Consider the following 5,973-nt stretch of genomic DNA (forward strand, 5'->3'; position numbering starts at 1 on the left):
CCCTTGACAAGTAGGCTTCATTACGTCCATTATCAATAATGGGAAAATTGAGGCTCAGAGACTGTAAATCACTGGGGCAGGGTCACACGGCTGATAAGTGTCAGGAATTGTCAAAGTGTGACAGGTAAATCCAGCCATGGCTGGGACACCCTTTAAGGGTTGCAGGGGTGGAGAAGCATAGATTTGGGAGCTGGTGAAATGTCAGGCTCTGCAGTGGCATTCGGCAACATGAGCAAGCAGGGAGGCATCTGGGAGAGGTTACAAGCTCTCTGTGTGCAGAGTCCTGCTGTCTGGCCCTGCCAGCCGGCAGCTGTCTTTATCAGGCTGTTTAATGGGAAGGCACTGCCCATCAGCTGAGGTAGCACATTCCTGATTTCTGCACATCTTCCCACCACTTTGACAACACTTTTCACTCAGATGAATCTACTTACCTACCTTTTGCAAGAAACCAAGTGAGGTGCTGCCTGCGTGGAAAGCCTAGAAGGGGAGAGGTTGTCTTACCTGTCCCACCTCTAACCACTTTCCATGGAGAGTCTGTGGCAGGTGGATTGGAGGAGCCCAGCGGTGAAGGAGCTGCTGAGAGTCAGCAGGATAGGCATGGCAAATTGCACCTCTGCCATTGTTGTCTGCTCTACAGGGATTCCCAAGGCCATGGAGATGGGAGGCTGCCCCACGACAGACAACGGTAAATGTTGGCCCCAGAGAAATGGAATGAAATGGTAAGAATGTTACTTATCATTCAGTGGGCACAAACCAAAACATTCTGGCACCATCTCCAAGAAGGTGACATCCTTTTGGGTGATACATTATGCAGACAGACTGCTTTGCCCTGGGAGTGGCCAGAAAGAGAGTGGATCCCCCCTTCTGATTTCATACTGAGTTACAGGGATGATGATGGGTGTGTAGGTGGGGGGTAGCCTGCATTCTGTGCTGAGCCCCTTGCCAGGCACCTTGGTTATTTTATGTAGCCTTCTTGGCCACCCTCTGGGCTAACTAATAGCACCCACATTTTACAGAGGACACTGTGGCTCAAAGATTGAACACATCGTCCACAATGTCAGCAGTGGAGTGGCGTGCTCACTCCTGACTCAGTCCAAAGGGTGTCCTTTCCATGTGGCTGTGGGGTCTTACACAACAGAGAAAGTCAGGGCAGGTACGGTCTATTTTAGATGTGTCGGAAAGGAAATTTTCATCATTTTCGATGGATTCTGTTATCCATAAAAGCAGTATGTACTCTCTAATTTTCAGGACATGGAATATTTCCAAAGTAGCCCAGTTGGAAATTCAACCTACCACCATTAAGATTTCGATCCAGGGTTGGCATTTACTCTGGAGGGAAAAAACAAACAGGCAAACTCTACCTGCAATGAAATGAGAACGAGGACAGGTCCCGGCTTGCCAAGCCAGGGAGGCAGATTTTGCACCATGAGAATTAGCTGCAAGTTACCACCCAAATGCTGGGGGTGGGCAGAGGGGGGCCCAAGCCAGATGTCTCTTCCCTGAGGATGAGAGGTGACAGGATGGATGAATGAGACAGGGGATGCTTAGGCCACTCCTCCAGGCTGCCCTGCCTTTTCTGAATGACCTCCAACACTGCAGTTCTCCCTAGTTCAGTGACTCCCCAAGCGCAGACCATGGACAAAATCTCAGGAAGCCACAAGTCTCATACACACTTAAAAAATATACAAACAAGTCTTCAACCAGACATCTGGACACACCTCTGCTGCAACGATAATTTACTTTGTTGTAGAATAAGACTCATTTTCTGTGTCTCAAATTGGGATCCAAGATGAATTAATTCTCTAGAATCTGTGAATTATTTTCCTTGAAATGGCATGCATGTTGGAATCTGAGCAACACAGCCCTCACATAAAATTATACACCCAACTCCCCAAGATCAGAAATAGCGAGTTAAAAAGGGAGATCCTGGCTACCCAACTCCAGGCCACAGGCTGTGGGGCGATGGGAAGGAAGGAAAATTCCCCAGCTCACATGGCTCTTTTTGCCAGCTCTCCACGAAGCCTGGCTTCAAACACAATGAAACCCAGCTGAAACAGCAGATCTGCCAAGCAGGGGGATGCAGCAGGGTCCTCAGAGACCCAGCCCCGCATTAAATGGGAGTAATTTCCGGACCAACCCCAAGTCTCTCTGGGGGTGGTTCCTGGAATATTACTGAGTCTCTGGTTTGACTGCCTTGGTCTGGAACATCACGCATGTGCTTCCACTTTCATGTGCATTGTGAAACATGTAGGATTTGGGGGGCCCAGTGTACCCCAAAGATCTGCAGCCTTCTCCAGCATTCTAGGGCTCTGGTTGGACATAACTGCTGGGTTCACCATCCACAATAATGGAAAGGCAGTGATGGTCACAACCAGTGTTTACTAAGGTCTCACTGTACCCTATGATATCATTGTTTCCTTGCTGCAGCCCAGCAAGGTGGCTGTCATCATGCTCTTTCATAGATTCACAAGGCCTGGCAAGGGCCAATCACATACCCAAAATCTCAAATACAAGAGATACACTGCACAATCACTCTCTCGATTTTAAGCTGCTGCAGGAGGGGCTTACCTATTATGTGCAAACCCCCGGTATGGGTGCAACTGAAGAGTATTTGCTTAGCAAAGTGGTTATGGTTGTACAAATTGGGCAAGGCAGTTTACCAAGGGCATAAAACACAGTACCCAGCACCTGGGGTGGTCGGGGGGCACATAAGTCCATCCATCCTTCCTCCTGTCTTCCCTCCAAGTGGGTCCAACAAACTGCTTGGAAGAAACAAACAAAACTTAGCTAACCAGTTTATGGAGAACATTAATTTCAGGAAGTCCTGGAGGAAGCCAGTGTTGGGGAAGGGATGAGGGGTGGGAGGCTGGCATGGGTCACCCTCTGGCCTGAGGAATTTGATTCTCTGGAGAGTTTCAGATGAAAACATCTGGGCCAACCTGGAGCAGACCTGCTCGGTTGGAAGAGCTGGCGGGGGTGGCGTCTTCAGGAGGTCATTTGTCTTTCGTCTTGGAAGGCGATGAACTCCGGGCCTCCTGAGCAATGGGCCCGGGGACAGGGAGGGATGTCCCTGCCCCTTCTGCTTTCTCTCACGCAGCTTCTAAGGAAATTCCATTGCATTGTATTTACAAGGCATCCACAACTGTCAGCTTCCCTGAACACAATGTATTTAATAAAAAGCCATTAAGCCTTGTAAAGCTGTCAGAAATCTAAATGACACTTGTAATAAAATCTTGTGGATGACCTGTTCCGGTTAATCAGGCCCAGTGACATCATCACCCGAGGATCTGTCTGATACCCAGGGCGTGAGGTATATTTAGACAGCTTTATGATGCACACAGATTTGAGTTATTAAAATTGTACAGTTTTGCAAGGAATTGGGGACTTAATAAAGCAACGGAGAAACTACAAAAGGAGCAATAACCTTCCCAAACAGTCAGTCCTCCTGTGTGCTGGGGGCGTATGTTCAGGCCGGTTGCTGGGGCCAGGTCTGATGCCAGGTGCTCGCATGGGCAACTTTATGTATCTATAATACATTGATCTGGCATCTGCAAAGGTAGCAAACAAATTACATCTTTCCCGATGACTTCTAGGTGGTGAATTGTACTTAAATGTAGATTTATGGATTAATTCAGATTACAAGAAGATATTACCACCAATGGCGCATTGCCCTAATAAGCCATTTTTGAGCAAATACAACTGCTGGATTGTAAATATCTTTGGTCCTGCTTACCACCTGGATAGTTTCTGGGCCTCCAGCCCTTTCAGGCATAACTCTACTTATCTTGAACCATACAAAGCCTGGCTTCATGTAACAATCAGGATGAGACAGACAGACGGACACAGGGGATATCCACTTGCCGGATCATCTATAAATTTAGACCAATGGGTCAAATATCAAAAATTGTGTTGGGCACAGGTAAATAAATCGCACCTGATCTCCTGGCATAAACTGGCACAGCGTTCCTGATATTTCAGTCAAATTATTCCATTTGTTTCTAAAGATATTTTAATCCCACATGACCTCAAACTTCCCGTGAACCAGGGCCTGGACCCAAGGCCGCCCACGGCCTTTGCAATAAATCCGTTGTCTCCCTTCTTGGCCCTCAACCCAGGCCCATAGATCACCCCTCCCTGCATCTTGCTTCAATTACTCAATTAACTGCAGTAAAGTTCTTGTAGGTTTTGCAGATGTTGCTTTATTATCAAGGCCTCAGACGAACATGAGAGTTCAGGAGCCGAGGTTATAGGAAGGTTGCTGGGGGAAGGGCCAGGATGGGGCACAGGGAATATTCCCAGCAACTATAGGGGCCGAAGCTCCGGAGAGGGGCCCTGCATCATTCCCGGTGCTTGTTACATGCCCTTCCCTTCACAGTTTGGGGAATTCGTGATGTTATCTCACTGAAAAACTGCTTGAGAGAGAAGTAGGTATTCCACCTTCCAAGGAGATAATGCCGTGATTAACAGATGCTTAATTGGGCCATTTATCAAGAGCAGGACCTGCCCCCAAGTCAGTGGGCTAAGTAAATTATTACCCACCCTGCAGGTGTTGGACTGGCAGACCTATTACTCTTCTTGAAATGGTCTTCAGAAGACTTTATATGAAAAGATGATTTATTTCCACAAGGAATTCTATTGTGCTCGTATTTATCCAGAGCATGGCAGGGTTCTGCCCGGCCCCTCTTCCCTCGGGCACCAAAGAAGATTGTTGACAGTTGGAGTCATGGAGTCCAAGAGGGTTAGAGCCTGAAGGAAACTTAGAAATCAACTCATACAATCTGGCCATTTTACAGATGACAAAACTGAGGTATCAGCAGACTAAGTCAAATGACACAGCCGGTTAAGCAAAAGGGCAAAGGTATCTCCCTCCTGTTTTTGAAAAGTGTAGTTTCTTGAGTTGATGTAATAGAATTCCTAAAAAGCAAGAATTTAATTCCAAATAAGATATTTTTTATACCTTAAAGCAGGGTTTCTCAACCTTGGCATTACTGACATTTTGAACTCTTTTTTTTTTTTTTTTTTTTTTGTAAGACAGAGTCCCACTCTGTCACCCAGGCTGGAGTTTAGTGGCATGATCTTGGCTCACTGCAACCTCTGAATCCCTGGTTCAAGGGGTTCTCCTGCCTCAGCCTCCTAAGTAGCTGAGATTACAGGTGTGCACCACCATGCTCAGCTAAACTTTTTGGTATTTTTAGTAGAGATGGAGTTTCACCATGTTGGCCAGTCTGGTCTCCAACTCCTGGCCTCAAGTGATCCACCCACCTTGGACTCCCATAGTGCTGGGATTACAGGCGTGAGCCACTGCACCTGGCCTTGGTTGTTATTTATTGTGGGGGGATTGTCCTGTGAATTGTGGGATTTTGAGAAACATCTCTGGCTTCTACCCACCAGATGCCAGCAGCACCCCCTCCCACAGTCATGACAATCACAAATGTCTCCTGGGAGGTAAACTTATCCCTGGTTGAGAACCACTGCTTTGAAGCATTACCGCAGTCATCATCATCATGACATTAATAATATGAATAATAGCAGTAAACATTTATTGAGCGCTAGAAATGACTGAATACTTAATATACATTCTCACATTCAGAATCCTCCCAATAACTCTATTATCTTGGATTACCATTACTCCATTTTACAGGTGAGGAAGTCTGTGCTTAGAGAGGTTAAGCTGTGCCTGAGTTCACATGGCAAGTACCACAGGTGTGGTGGAAACCCTGAAGCCCTTACCCATGCCACGAAATAAAGGATGAAGCTGCTGAATTTGAATTTGTTGTTAAGCGTGAAACTGTACAATTTCATTTCCTATCGTCTCCAGGAGTGAACTTATCTTTAAAAATCTGTTGGGATAAGAAGTCATCTTGTTCCCACTTTAAGAAAGGAAAAAGGGAATTGCTCCATGTGCCTTGCTGATGAGATGCACTTGTTTCTCTGTAGATTACAGAGTGGGCTCTTTCTCAAATCCAGAGGATG

At 46.6% G+C, this 5,973-nt stretch overlaps 1 long non-coding RNA gene across 1 annotated transcript; it reads left to right on the forward strand.

Annotated features, from left to right (window-relative positions):
• The first annotated feature begins 647 nt into the window (after positions 1-647).
• LOC109028534 (uncharacterized) lies at positions 648-5,769 on the forward strand. The gene is made up of 2 exons (XR_002007545.4): positions 648-719; positions 5,642-5,769. It is a non-coding gene; the product is annotated as an uncharacterized lncRNA (long non-coding RNA).
• The last annotated feature ends 204 nt before the right edge of the window (positions 5,770-5,973 follow it).

This window comes from Gorilla gorilla, chromosome 8 (assembly GCF_029281585.2).
Source record: "Gorilla gorilla gorilla isolate KB3781 chromosome 8, NHGRI_mGorGor1-v2.1_pri, whole genome shotgun sequence".
Lineage (NCBI taxonomy): Eukaryota > Metazoa > Chordata > Mammalia > Primates > Hominidae > Gorilla > Gorilla gorilla.